The sequence below is a fragment of the Chanos chanos genome, chromosome 7, assembly GCF_902362185.1.
Source record: "Chanos chanos chromosome 7, fChaCha1.1, whole genome shotgun sequence".
Lineage (NCBI taxonomy): Eukaryota > Metazoa > Chordata > Actinopteri > Gonorynchiformes > Chanidae > Chanos > Chanos chanos.
Window position 1 is genome coordinate 3436659 of NC_044501.1, and position 15524 is coordinate 3452182.

Sequence of the window (15524 nt, forward strand, 5' to 3'; positions counted from 1 at the left end):
CATAATTACATTTAAATAAGTAACGCTGCACAATAATAGTTTTATCTCGATTATCTTGTTCTCATGATTCATGGAAACCAAAAATTGTAATTGAAAATAAAATTTGTTTGATTGCACAGCCCTACAATGAAATATATTAAAAGAGCCCTGTGTAACAGAAGACAGAAGAGCCCTGTGTAATAGAAGACAGAAGAGCCCTGTGTAATAGAAGACAGAAGAGCCCTGTGTAACAGAAGACAGAAGAGCCCTGTGTAATAGAAGACAGAAGAGCCCTGTGTAATAGAAGACAGAAGAGTCCTGTGCAATAGAAGACAGAAGAGTCCTGTGTAATAGAAGACAGAAGAGCCCTGTGTAACAGAAGACAGAAGAGCCCTGTGTAATAGAAGACAGAAGAGCCCTGTGTAATAGAAGACAGAAGAGTCCTGTGCAATAGAAGACAGAAGAGTCCTGTGTAATAGAAGACAGAAGAGCCCTGTGTAATAGAAGACAGAAGAGCCCTGTGTAATAGAAGACAGAAGAGCCCTGTGTAATAGAAGACAGAAGAGCCCTGTGTAATAGAAGACAGAAGAGCCCTGTGTAACAGAAGACAGAAGAGCCCTGTGTAATAGAAGACAGAAGAGCCCTGTGTAATAGAAGACAGAAGAGTCCTGTGCAATAGAAGACAGAAGAGTCCTGTGTAACAGAAGACAGAAGAGCCCTGTGTAACAGAAGACAGAAGAGCCCTGTGTAATAGAAGACAGAAGAGCCCTGTGTAACAGAAGACAGAAGAGCCCTGTGTAATAGAAGACAGAAGAGCCCTGTGTAACAGAAGACAGAAGAGCCCTGTGTAACAGAAGACAGAAGAGCCCTGTGTAACAGAAGACAGAAGAGCCCTGTGTAACAGAAGACAGAAGAGCCCTGTGTAATAGAAGACAGAAGAGTCCTGTGCAATAGAAGACAGAAGAGTCCTACGTTATAGAAGACAGAAGAGTCCTGTGTAATAGAAGACAGAAGAGTCCTGTGTAATAGAAGACAGAAGAGCCCTGTGTAATAGAAGACAGAAGAGTCCTGTGTAATAGAAGACAGAAGAGCCCTGTGTAATAGAAGACAGAAGAGCCCTGTGTAACAGAAGACAGAAGAGCCCTGTGTAATAGAAGACAGAAGAGTCCTGTGTAATAGAAGACAGAAGAGTCCTGTGTAATAGAAGACAGAAGAGCCCTGTGTAATAGAAGACAGAAGAGCCCTGTGTAACAGAAGACAGAAGAGCCCTGTGTAATAGAAGACAGAAGAGCCCTGTGTAATAGAAGACAGAAGAGTCCTGTGTAATAGAAGATGGAAGACAGAAGAGCCCTGTGTAATAGAAGACAGAAGAGCCCTGTGTAACAGAAGACAGAAGAGCCCTGTGTAATAGAAGACAGAAGAGCCCTGTGTAATAGAAGACAGAAGAGTCCTGTGTAATAGAAGACAGAAGAGCCCTGTGTAATAGAAGACAGAAGAGCCCTGTGTAACAGAAGACAGAAGAGCCCTGTGTAATAGAAGACAGAAGAGCCCTGTGTAACAGAAGACAGAAGAGCCCTGTGTAATAGAAGACAGAAGAGCCCTGTGTAATAGAAGACAGAAGAGCCCTGTGTAATAGAAGACAGAAGAGCCCTGTGTAACAGAAGACAGAAGAGCCCTGTGTAATAGAAGACAGAAGAGTCCTGTGTAATAGAAGATGGAAGACGGAAGAGCCCTGTGTAATAGAAGACAGAAGAGCCCTGTGTAATAGAAGACAGAAGAGCCCTGTGTAATAGAAGACAGAAGAGTCCTGTGTAATAGAAGATGGAAGACAGAAGAGCCCTGTGTAATAGAAGACAGAAGAGTCCTACATTATAGAAGATGGAAGATAGAAGAGCCCTATGGCTTTGTTTTGCTAGGAGAATGAAGCCATAGGACTCTTCTATTAGGAGGTTTACTACTTACTCTGACTTAACCAACTCTGAGTTTTCACTAAAACAGCTTTTCTGGAACACCCCCCGGAGCTGTTTGTTGACTCATTTTTAACTTCAGTCATGCGTTTTTAAGCAGTTACACTAGACGTGAGCTGAACAAGAATGTGTAGCACTGTACGTCTCTTCAAAGTGCTATTTGTGACAATAAAACAAGTCTATTTTTGACAAAACAGTTGTTAGATTAGGTCTATCAGTGGAAGACTGTGAATGTTAATGAGCAATTTAACTAAAGTGTTTAACTTATTCTGTCTAAATGAAGCAATGGTAAATATATCTGTGACTCTCATGTCTGTACTTGTAGTCGATGCCTTGGAAATAATTAAACCAGAAAGAACAAGTAAATAAATATGAGCTGAACAAGTATCTTAAAACATAGCTTGCTTCTCTTTCAAACATGTTTCTCTTTAAAACATGTAGAATGAAGTTGCAAAGTTGTATGTGCTTGTTGCAGACAGTCATGTAGTATTAGATACATTCAACAGCACCATTTACTCAAAGTCACTGTATCAGTTTACTGCATTATTTATCAAATCTTTAATATATTTTGCTGTACTTAACTTCAAAGTACTATTTATGTCAATAACACAAGATTATTTTTAAACTGTGTTATGTCATGGGATCTTGGTGAGGACTCTTCTATAACTACACATAGCAAATGTTAGGGAAAATCTTTGTTTATGTTATGTGTTTCTGGGAAAAAAAATATCCACCATATATCGTTACTGGATTTTTAAATCCTCAAATATCGAAATTGGTACTGGTCTTAAAAATCCTGTATCGGTCAAGCTCTAAGATACTGTCTCTCACTTTAACACACACTCACACACAACAAAATATATTGTCTCTCACATTAATACACACACACACTAAAATATACTATTTATTACTTTAACAACAGCATACCGAAATATACTGTGTCCGCTTTAACACACACACACACACACACACACACAAACTGACACTTCTCTCTCACAACCTTATGAGAGAAGAGGAATTTTGAATCTTTCTGAATTGCACATACACATCACACACACAAACACACACACACACACACACACACACACAAACACACACATACACACACACACTTACTATAATCCTCTTTTTGTCACACACCCCACTTACTTGAGTTTGTCCAGTCGACAGTGTGGATCCTTCTTTCTGTCGGAGAGCAGCTTCACTCCTGAGTCTCCTGGGTGATTGTAGCTCAGATCCAGCTCTCTCAGGTGAGAGGGGTTTGATCTCAGAGCTGAAGCCAGAGAAGAACAGCCCTCCTCTGTCACTAGACAGCCAGACAACCTAGAGAGAGAGAGAGGAGGGGGAATTCACAGTTTAAACAAATCCATGGTTAAGCACGGAGACTTGAATCTGAATTTTGATTATAAATCGGTTGGCATGTTGTCATTATTCTGTAGTTAAATGAATACAGTTACTAAATTAATTCTCACAATGTTTTGCTTTTAACTGGCAAAATACATTTACTCAGTTAGTAACTTACAAATTTTAACAACTACTTCAGCTAAAACAGAAACAAATGGAACTATTCATCTGACAAAATATCTATGAGGGAGAGAGAGGGAGAGGGAGAGAGAGAGAGAGAGAGAGAGACAGAGAGAGAGAGAGAGAGAGAGGGAGAGAGAGAGAGAGAGAGACAGAGAGAGAGAGAGAGAGCGAGAGGGAGAGAGAGAGAGAGAGACAGAGAGAGAGAGAGAGAGAGAGAGAGACAGAGAGAGAGAGAGAGAGAGAGAGAGGGAGGGAGAGAGAGAGAGAGAGAGAGAGAGAGAGAGAGAGAGAGAGAACATAAACTATTGAGCAAAATGCAGCTGACACAAATCCTCTCCGTATTTCTTAGTTGAGCACACACTCAAATCTTTATCTGGATCAACGGAAAGTGATCATTAGCTTGCAGATAAATGTACCCCTGAGTTTTCTGACTTCATTACGGTCATTTCAGTTTCTTAATTCTCACTCATATGAGACCAAACCCCGTAAAGAGTCAGAACTTCCTCCTGCCCTACAATAAACATTGTCACATCATCAGTGTATGCTCATAAAACACAGTCTCATCAGCCAACACTGCCTGATGTCCCAGCGTTGTGTTAAAGATTGCTTGATTAGTGATTCTATAATAAAGTTAATGTTTGTGTAACTGGTTTCACAAAAGTATTGCAAGGGTTGGCTAGACACAATGTGAAAACATGTCTGCCTCTACGAATAGAAAACAGTTTGTGTTTGCTAACTATGGTCATGTATGAGGGGTTGACTGTTTATGGCATGGAAACAAAGACACAATGACATGTTTTATCATTACAGTTTATGGTTTCTTTGTTCTTTCATCTAGTAAGCATGTGAATGGATGAAACAGTAATGACATTTACCATAGCATGTTAAATGTGGAAAAAGAAAAATAAATCGGTGTTTCTGAAAAAAATTAGTCTGGATCCCCGCAAAAAACATAATTTCAGACAAAACGTATGTACTGTATTTTCAATAATTGACTAATACTGACCTCAGTATCTCCAGTTTACAGTGTGGATTCTTCAGTCCCACACAGAGAAACTTCACCCCTGAATCCTCAATGTCATTGTTACTCAGGTCCAGTTCTCTCAGGGGACAGTTTACTGACTGTAGAACTGAGGCTACAGTTTCACAGGACTGTTCAGTGAGTTTACAACTGGCAAGTCTGAAAAGAGAGCGAGAGAGAGAGAGAGAGAGAGAGACAGAGAGAGAGGTGTAAATGATTAAGTGCACTTTCTGAAAGCAATACTTCTCTAATTAACCAACAATTGTTCAGTTGTCCCTTCTGTTCACTTAAACATTTATACTGAGTTTATGATTAATATGAACAGAACAGGCTACCGAGTGTGCTGGCGAAAACCGAATTTCAAGCGAATAAATACAGTTGTTGTCTGAAAATGGAAACGCTGCGTCTGGAGAGAGCATCCCCTCACATATATACCCTAACCCTAACCCTACAGATAACATATCACAGACTAATGGGTGTGTGTGTGTGTGTGTGTGTGTGTGTGTGTGTGGAGGGGGGGGGGGGGGGGGGGGGGGGGGCAACTTGGACTCCTCCCCCCTCCAATTCCACCATTCAGAGATTGCCGTCACCTGTCTACTAATCACAGGCCTGCTCATTATCTCCCTCATCTTTTTTACCTGCCACTCCCTGATTTCTCCTTGCATTTATACCCCTTGCTTCCAGTCTTTCTTTGCGAAGTCTTCACTTTTCGGTGTGATTTCTGAGCGTGCCCTTTGTTACTGCCACACCGTGTTTCGTGTTCCTGTTTTACGTTATGCCAGTTTGTTGTGGAATCTACCCTTCGGGAAGACATTAAATTTTCTTTAATTTCATCTGCACATGCGCCCTGCTTTTTTGAGGATTCATGACAATCAGATTTTATCAAAAAGTGATTTTTCGCTACATCTCGGACAAATTTTGTTCAATCTTCACCAAGCTTGGCACAGATGATGTTCAGACTAAGCTTCACAAAAGTTATTAGATGGATTTTTGATTTTCGAAAGCGTTCATCTGTCACAGTGAAATCAGTGGTGAAGTCACCAAAACGGAAGTAGGGTCATATCTCAGCAATGCTTTGATATTGCTCTATGCACTGACTCAAGACTCAGCCCAAAGGGAGTCCAGAAAAAATGCCCCATTTTACCACTTGGGGGTGCTATAAAAAAACAAAAAAAAACAAACATTTTTTTGCTTATTACCCTTCATATCCTCAGTCTAAAATGATTATCATTCAAAGTCATGCCTTTTTTGATCCTGAGGTCTGGATATGTTGCCATTTCCTGCTCTGCAATCATATTTGAGAGTGAAGTTACCAAACAGGAAATGGGGTCATAACTCAGCGTCAGTTAAACGTATCAAAACCAGACTCGAGTCCCCATTTGGAGGAAGCACAGAAAATTTTGTGCCATTGGACAACTGGAGGAGGCTGCAATTAGCAAGAATGTCTTTTGGCTGATATGTCTTGATGTATTTGCCTTAAATAACTGATTCAGTTATGAGGTGTTACTTTAAGAGGTCCAAAGTCTGAGACATGGCGACTTGTCATGTCAACCTTATGGGTATGGCTGCCATGTTGGATTTTATGGAAACGTTTAAAAAGGTTTCACAGGCCAATATTTCTTTCCAATCTTCACAAAACTTTGATGAACTTCACAGATTAACTTCATTCCAAGCTTCACAAAAGTTATTTGTTGGCCTTTCGACTTGTGAAAGCATATTCCCATTACAGCCAATCATAATCAGAGCCACTAAAGAGGAAATAAGGGCATATCTCAGCAATGCTTTGATGTATTGACACCAAACCTGGCACGTGGATTCAGGGCAGCTTCCTGTGTATGGGTCCAAAATTTTGTGTCATTTGACTACTGGGGAGTGCTGCATTAAGTAAAAACAGATTTTTGCCTCATAACAGTGTTGATATGTTTATCTCAGGAAAAGTGATTCTTGTGTCAGTTCAATTGACTTAAAAGTAGCTATTTGTGCTTACAATAACACTGGCCCTCTCATCACTTCTCACAGGTATCTTTACAAAAATGGTTTAACAAACATTTAAATGAATGTTACTCTAATATTTTTTTGTGTGTGTTTCTAAACAGAACAAAAGTCACTTTGAATGTTAACACACACAAAACAAAGACAGTGAATCAGATGCCGCTGTCATTTCTGACAAACTGGACTCTTTCGTGTTCTCTAGTTTTTACCTCAAAGAACTCACTCGGTCTTCAAAGCTTCTGTTACTGCAGTTTGTGGGTTTAAAAAATGAGTCTCTTGATTTTCTAATGGCTGTCAGGTTTGAATCCCCTTACATTCTATAGCTAACGTGTATTAGAGACAAACTTCAAAACCGTTTGAACAAAAGTAAAAACGGTTTTTGAAATATTTCTTTGGTTATTACTTTATTAAAATATACAAAGATACTTGCACTGTGTGTGTAGTGGATGGCGAGTGGAGTGAATTGCAGCGTTTTTTTCAATACGTTACGTCAACATCTACTGGCCGTCCAGTTACCCTCACGTGTAATAGCAAATGTGTATCTTTGACAAATTACAAAACCAGTTGAACTCAAATCTATTTAGATAATCTTTAAATTCTTTGATTACCAAACCATTACATTTAAGAAAAAAAAAGCCAAAAAAACAGATACTTGCCACAAACGTGGAATGGATCGAGTTTGTTTCTAGCCTTTACAGTATGTAACACTTGCGTCAACATTTACCTCAGAAACTTCCCGTGCACACTGGCTGTTTTTGCAGACTTCAGAAATTAGTCTCTCGATTTTCGTTCGGGTTCTTATGTTGCCAAGCGACGACAGGCTAGAAACATCTTTTACACTTATTTGCAGACATGCGATGTGATATTACTCCTCTCACTGATGTAGTTATGATTTGGCTATGTTTGTGCATCAAACGAGTTTCTGCCTCACTGTATCCAAACATAATATTTACCATATAAATCTTAACAATGCCCTTAAGGGTTTACATCTTTTTGACCGTTTCATTGACAGACATATTACCCGTTTACGGGTTTATAAGATGGCTGACATGACAATGTTTCCCATACAGATGATCATACTGTATGTGTTATTACAGTGTAATTTCAGTGTACTACCCTTGACTGACCTCTGTAAAATATGAGGTGCCTGATGCCCCTGTGTAGCACAAAGGTTAAATATGAACAAGGAAAATGTAAACTAGCTGTGGAGTACAATACTTTCAAACACAGCAAGATTTCAACATATTAGCCAGCATAACAAGAACATTTTACTCTAGAAACACAAAAAAATACATGAAAACTGAGGTCAGGTAAGCTAAATCAGCGAGACAACTAAAACAGAAATAAAACCAGGGTAATGAAATGACACAAAAGGTATTATAAATATTACAATTTCAGTGAATGACTAACACTTACCTCAGTATCTCCAGTTTACAGCATGGATTCTTCATTCCCACAAAGAGCAACTTCACTCCTGAATCCTGAAAGTCATTGTTACTCAGGTCCAGTTCTCTCAGGGGACAGTTTACTGACTGTAGAACTGAGGCTACAGCTTCACAGGACCGTTCAGTGAGATTACAACCAGCAAGTCTGGGTGGAGAGAGAGCGAGAGAGAGCTACAGTCAGAAAAGCTTAAAACTACATCTCCCACATTACTCCTCATATACACAGTATGATTTCGTGAACTGGAAGTACATAAAGATTCTCTGCTACATTGCAGTCCACAGTGACTAATGACAAGCACAGATATAATTACACTTAAACATTAACAAATATGGGAATGAATTTATGTAAATTTTATAATAATTATAATAGTGATTTTGATCAGAATAGAAAAGAAACAAAATATCTAAATATTTTTCAGCATTCTTCAAGGCCGATGACAGGCAGCTTGAGGTCTTAGCATGCGAGCCAAATCCTGTCCAAGAGGAGCCTTCAATGACAAGGCATGATAGACATGATATACAGGAGTAAGGTCCATTAATTTGATTGGACAAAAGGCATTCCTTTAGTGCTGATACATATAGTATAACAGCACTGGAATGTTTGGAATGTTCCACCACATACATCACTCCATTTCACAGCACTGTAAACAAACACGGCACTTCTCAACTGTCAAAGTTGCAGTTAAGGTGATGGAATAAATTTTTGTCAAAATGAAAAGAAAAATCGTTTTACACCCTGCTTACATATGTACTGTGGTATCAGACCAGTTGAAACTGCAGAGACTAAAAACAATGATAAAAACAGAGATAATAATGTATAACACACAACCTGCATATTTTATAAACACAGATGTTTTACTGCCCATCATCCATACACTGTGCATATACTGTCATGTATGTAAGTTTTCCTGCATGAATCTATTCTGTCCTGTAATGCTTGCAGTAAATAACTTTTATGAACAATCAAATAATTTTAAAACTGAAAATAAACTGAGAATTTCTTTTTATCTGGAAATTAGAGGTGTACAGAAATGTAATTATCTGTATGTATATGTTCACTCAACAGAATTATCTGTCTCTGTATCCATATTTAGATGCCTATCGGAAGTGGGTGTGGCTTATGCCGGAAGTCGTGTTAAATTTGGATTTTATTTTTTATTTTTTAGCCTAATATTCATTGGCAATGTAAATTTTGTACCTTCAAAGCATCAAATTGATTTAATATTGCCAAGTCAATCATTGACCGTTGGCCTGAGGGGCTCTGGTACCAGGTACACTTATGAGCTGCCTTATGCTCGAACATGGTGTTCGTTATGGACAATCCTTGACTCACACAGAAGTCCAATAACAAAGCACCACTCGGGGTCAGATCGGGTAGGCCGTTCCTCCCAATCACTCCCCTCCAAGGCTCTCCATCATTGCCAACATGAGCATTGAAGTCTCCCAGTACAACTACAGAGTCCCCAGATGGTGTCTTCACTAGGACACTTTCCAGTGTATCTAGGAAGGCTGGGTACTCTAAGCTGCCGTTCGGCGTGTACACCATCACGACAGTCAGAGATTTCCCCCTGCAACCTGAAGGCGCAGTGAGGCAACCCTTTCGTTCACAAACTCCAACACAGCGGCGTTCAGTCGGGGGCTAACAAGTAACCCCACACCTGCCCGCCGCCTCTCACCCCAGGCAACTCCAGAGAAGGACAGAGTCCAGCCCACATCCAGGAGTTTGGTTCCAGAGCCAAGGCTGTGCATAGAAGTGAGCCCGACTATATCTAATCAGTACTACTCAACCTCTCACACAAGTTCCGGCTCTTTCCCCACCAGAAAGGTGACATTCTACATACCAAAAGCCAGTTTCACCAGTTTCAGTCCACTGGGGACCCTGCCCTAATCTGCCATCTGTGTGGCATTGTACTCAGCCCTTATTTCTCCCCTCACAGGTGTTGGGCTCACGAGACACTATAAGAGTGTTACTTTACAAATGTGTGAAACTCAACACTCACAGAGCTTTTCTGCAGCACCTAATAGCTGGGACCAGTCTCCTCCAGCCCTCAACTGGCGTGTTGTATTTCTTCGGATCAAACTCATCCAGCACCTCCTCTGACATCTGAAGCATGTAAGCCAACGCTGTGCAATGTGCAAGTGTTAGCTTTTTGTTACGCTTCTTTGATTTAAGAAAAGCTTCCATTTCCATTTGCACTGAGCAAACATTCATTTCAGTCAAGCAGTGCAGAAGACTGATGCATCTTTCAGGATGAGCATTCTTCTTTTGCATTCCTCTGAGGTTTTGGATTGCTCTCTTGATACTCTCGGGATCATACCTTACATATGTTAGCAGACCTTGTAGGGCACCCTGGTTGGACTCCACTGATATTCCATGAAGGAAGCGGATGAACAGATCCAAGTGTCCATTCTTACTCTCCAAGGCTTTATCCACTGTTCCCTTAAGCAACACATCCAAGGAAACTTTCTTTGGCACATCCCTGGACCCTCTCTTCAGAAAATACTCCAGTGCATCTGCGTTCCTGCTTACATAGCAGTAAAACACATAGAGAGCAGCAAAGAACTCTTGAACACTCAGATGCACAAAGCAGTAGACCTTCTTCTGACGAAACACAGATTCCTCCTTAAAAATCTCAGTACAAATCCCTGAGTACACTGTGGCCTCACTCACATCAATCCCACATTCTCTCAGATCCTCATCATAAAACATGATATTGCCCTTCAGCAACTGATTAAATGCCAGCTTAGCAAGTTTCAGAAAGATCTTCTTGCTTGATTCAAGAAGATATTTTGGGCTGGTCTCCTGTCTATCTTCATACTTCTGGTTCTTCATGTTTGTCTGAATCAGTAGGAAGTGTGTGTACATCTCAGTCAGAGTTTTAGGAATCTTTTTTACATTGTCTTGACGCAGCATTTCCTGAAGCACAGTGGCTGAAATCCAACAGAACACTGGGATGTGGCACATGATGTGGATGCTCTTTGATGTCTTGATGTGTGAAATGATTCTGTTGGCTTGACTCTCATCGCTGATTCTTTTTATGAAGTATTCCTCTTTCTGTGAATCAGTGAATCCTGCTATTTCTGTCACACGACTGATGAACTGAGAGGGGATCTGACTGGCTGCTGCTGGTCTGGAGGTTATCCAGATGAGTGAAGAGGGAAGAAGATTTCCTTGAATGAGGTTTGATATCAGTATATTCACTGATGAATGTGTGGTCACATCACACAGCCTCTCAGAAAAATCCAGCTGAAGTCGACTCTCATCTAAACCATCAAAGATGAACAGCATTTTACAATCATTATATTTCTTCGAATCCAGATCTCTCAATTCTGGATGAAACTCTAGCAGAAGTCCATGAAGACTGTAGCGCTCATCTTTAATTAAGTTCAACTCCCGGAAAGGAAGTACAAACATGAACTCAATGTCCTGATTGGCTCCTCCCTCCGCCCAGTTTAGAATGAACTTCTGCACAGTGACTGTTTTTCCAATACCAGCAATGCCCTTGGTGAGCACAGTTCTGATTTCATTTTCCTTTCTGTTCTCTGTAGGTTCCTGAGTGGTCAAGGGTTTGAAGATGTCATTGCAGTTGATTGGTATGTCTCGTGAACTCTGTAACCTGGATTTTGTCTCAATCTGTAAAACTTCATGTTCTTCGTTCACTCCTTCATTCTCTCCCTCTATGATGTAGAGCTCTGTGTAAATCCTGTTGAGGAGGGTGTGCTCTCCTTGTAATCTGTTTCCTTCAAATAAGTATTCACACTTCTTTTTCAGGATGGATTTATGAACCTCAGTAGTTCTCAGCAGAACATCATCTGATGTAGAGTTAGAGACTTTGTGCTGGTGTAGAATAGGACGTGTTCTGGATCTCTTTCTGCACTGGGGACAGACATAGTCTCCTGATGGACCAGACTGGTCCCAGTATGTGCTGATACACTGTCTGCAGAAACTGTGTCCACAGCTGGTAGAGACTGGATCTCTCAGAACCTGTTCACACAGACCACACCTGGACTGGTCTTGACCTGGACACCCACTACAGCAGAGAGAGGGAGAGAGAGAGAGAGAGAGAGAGAGAGAGAGAGAGGGAGAGAGAGAGAGAGAGAGAGAGAGAGAGAGAGAGAGAGAGAGAGAGAGATAGCAACAGAACCATGCAATCAAGAAAAAAAAAACACTGTTACCAACATGTTTAATGAAAGAGAAGTATTGTGATCAGGCAATTAAATGGGAGAAATAGAAAAAGACAGAAGTGCATGCATGATAAACTAACAGATTAAATAAGATAAACACAAATAAATTACGTGCAAAATCAGCTCAGTGAAACAGACACATACAGTGAGTCTACACATCCATGAAGACACGAGTATCATCATCACTTTATCAAAAACCTTTATCACACATACACACCACTTTATCACCACCACATATCAAAGAGATTTCAAAAAAATTTCTTTTTCAAAATTTAAGGTACTCTTTTTGTTCTCTTCACAGTTGTGACATCACAGCACATTTAAAGACTCCATTCATTCAGGCAGACAGACTGACCTGGGATCAGAGGACACTGTTCCTCCACTGAAGTGTATGGGCTCTATCATGGAGTCATTACTCTTCATAGACACACAGCTGTGGACTGGAGATCCTGCTCTCTGTGTCTGAACTCTGTGAGTTATTATGAAAACATAAAGAAACATCAGTCTATACTGCTGTATATTAGACATCATGAAATGAAAAAAAAAGATACAGCTATATGACACAGATGGAGTGAAAATTTGATACAATGAGTGAAATGAGTGTATTAAATACACACACACATACACACACACACACACACACACACAGACAGAGCAAAATTCACTTTCAAATTCTCCATGCATTGTTGATTTTTAGCTAAATCTGAGTTTTCCTCACAGCAGTATCATTACAAGAGCTCTTCTGAGTTTCTCATACTGATTCAGTGGTTGATTCAGTACATGGTTTGGAATGTCTTTTGGACTGATTTGAGAGGTAACCTGACAACCAGCTTTCTCAGTCATTTACAGGGGGACACGTTCATGTATAATGAGAGAGATTTTAAGGTCAGACTTGATATGACACAGACTGAGTTGGGTTGTGGGGAATTTGTGTTCTGTATGCAACAAGAAATGCAGTAACACAGCAAACAAACTGGCAGAATTCAAATATAAAAAAAAGTGAGATTGGACTTTTTGAGCCATTCACGCTTCTGAGAACCTCAAACTCCTCTAAATAATTTAAGCAATTTTCTCTGTAAATTATTTTGAATTCTTGGAATTGCAGGCATGCCAGCTCAAGTGGGGAATGTTCTAAAGTCGGCACAGATCCCCTCCAAAACCACCCCCACACCAAACCAACAGAAATTCACTTACACCCCACTCAATCATACAGACAGACTGACCTGGGATCAGAGGACACTGTTCCTCCACTGAAGTTTATGGGCTGTATCATGGAGTCATTACTCTTCATAGACACACAGCTGGGGACTGAAGATCCTGCTCTCTGTGTCTGAACTCTGTGAGTTATTATGAAAACATAAAGGAACATCTTTATTAATATACACAGTCTGTGTCATGCATCTATCAATCTGTACTGCTTTACAGTAGACATAATGATATGAAAAATAATGTGCTATACAGTACATTCATAATGAGATCCATATAGACAATGTACAGAAATAAAAACACAGAACAGTTATATGACACAGATGGAGTGAAAATGTGCAGATACAATGAATGAAATGAGTGTATGAAATATAGAAACCAGCTCTGTATGCTGAGATTTTGACTTTTTGAGATAGAGTTTTGAAAACCCCCAGACCCTGGTAAACGAATGTCATTTTGAACCTCTTGGAATACAGTCATGTGAAGTCAAGTTGTGATATTAAGTGTACATCAGGGTCATGGTCAACAGACACTTACACACACACACACACACACACACACACACACACACGCACACACGCACACACACGCACACACGCACACACGCGCGCACACACATGCACACACGCACGCACACACACACACACACACAAAGACAGGCACGCAAACAAACATGCATGAGAGCTCCAGTGGGGAATATTTTAAAGTCGGCACTGACCACCTGCCCCTACCCCCCACCCAAAACCAGCAGAAATTCACTTATAAAGACCCCACTCAATCATACAGATAGACTGACCTGGGATCAGAGGACACTGTTCCTCCACTGAAGTTTATGGGCTGTATCATGGAGTCATTACTCTTCATAGACACACAGCTGGGGGCTGGAGACCCTGCTCTCTGTGTCCTGTAGTCAACAGTGTCCTCCACCTCTGTGTCTCCATGGCGACTCCTTTTAGAGGCAGGACCTCCCTCCTCACTGTCTATTATGAGACTCATTTTAGATTCAGTGTTCTCCTCTTCGCCTCCTTCACACAGACTCTACAAACACCAGTCAGCTCCTCACAAACCCATGTCACTTATAGTTCTGTGGAGAAATAAAACATTTATGTCATAAAATATGAACAAGCCAGATCATAAGGTTATGGTTCATACTACAGTTTACTCTAGTTTTCATGTCAGTCATGACATATGACAAAATGCTTATTTTGTCATATACATATAAAACAATATAGCACAGTACAAGTCAAATATGTTTATTAATGTAATGGTGAGCACTTCATCAGTTTTCTCTGTTTTGTACTGTATGTAAATATGTTTATACAAAATTGAGTGAGGTCGTTAGCTATTCTGATTTTAAAAGTTTCAACAATTGTTTAGTTCTCTCTTTGAATGTTTTGGGCATGTATAAGAGAATCCTTGCAATGGTTTCCATCAACAGTAACAGAAGAGAGAAAATAGCTTTTAAAGACTCCTTCAGTTCCGTCTAGCACATAGCATATTTACATATTACACTCTTGTCAGTTCTACACACTGAATCAGTGCTTGATCACTATTTTCGTCACCTAGCTCTGAACGATGAAGGTTATGGTTTTTCAGGCTACTTATACCTTAGCAGATTAACTACGTCACAACTACTGGGACTCATGGTTGTTAAACCACATCTGGAAAACCGCGGAAAACTTTGATGTGTTTAATATGCAGACTGCAGTACTTGTGCCTATGGATTCTATTACCGTCCCTTGCACACTGCCTCCATCTACTGGTTATTACACGCATAACAACATAGGGAGAAGACCAAAGAGAATTTCACGCCACGTTTCACTGAGCACGGCTGTACTTTATCCAGCTATTATAGTCTAAAAAAAAACAAAAATATATATTTCCGCTTCAAAGATGATCAAATTTCATGAAGGTGTTCAATTAATGCTTTGGGGGGAAAAAAAAACAACAACTTTTTTTTTTTTTCCACATTTGTGAAACGCTTGCTATGCACGTCTTATTTTAAAAATGATCCAATTGTTATCAAAACTGATATATCTAGTTCTCGGGAGAAAAAAATAAGTTGCAGTGGGACACTGGATAGTCAGACGGTTGTCCTCTGGCTTCGCCTTATTTGTTTCATCAGCAAACATGGGGGCGAGGGGGCAAGTGGATGTGAGATAATCAACCATCCACATAGCCGTGTCATTTGCCCATTGTCTG

General features: G+C 40.2%; 1 pseudogene; it reads right to left on the reverse strand.

The window, feature by feature from the left end:
- LOC115817146 (NACHT, LRR and PYD domains-containing protein 3-like) overlaps window positions 1-14318 on the reverse strand; it is a 16225-nt pseudogene extending 1907 nt beyond the window's left edge.
- Window positions 14319-15524: the final 1206 nt, after the last annotated feature.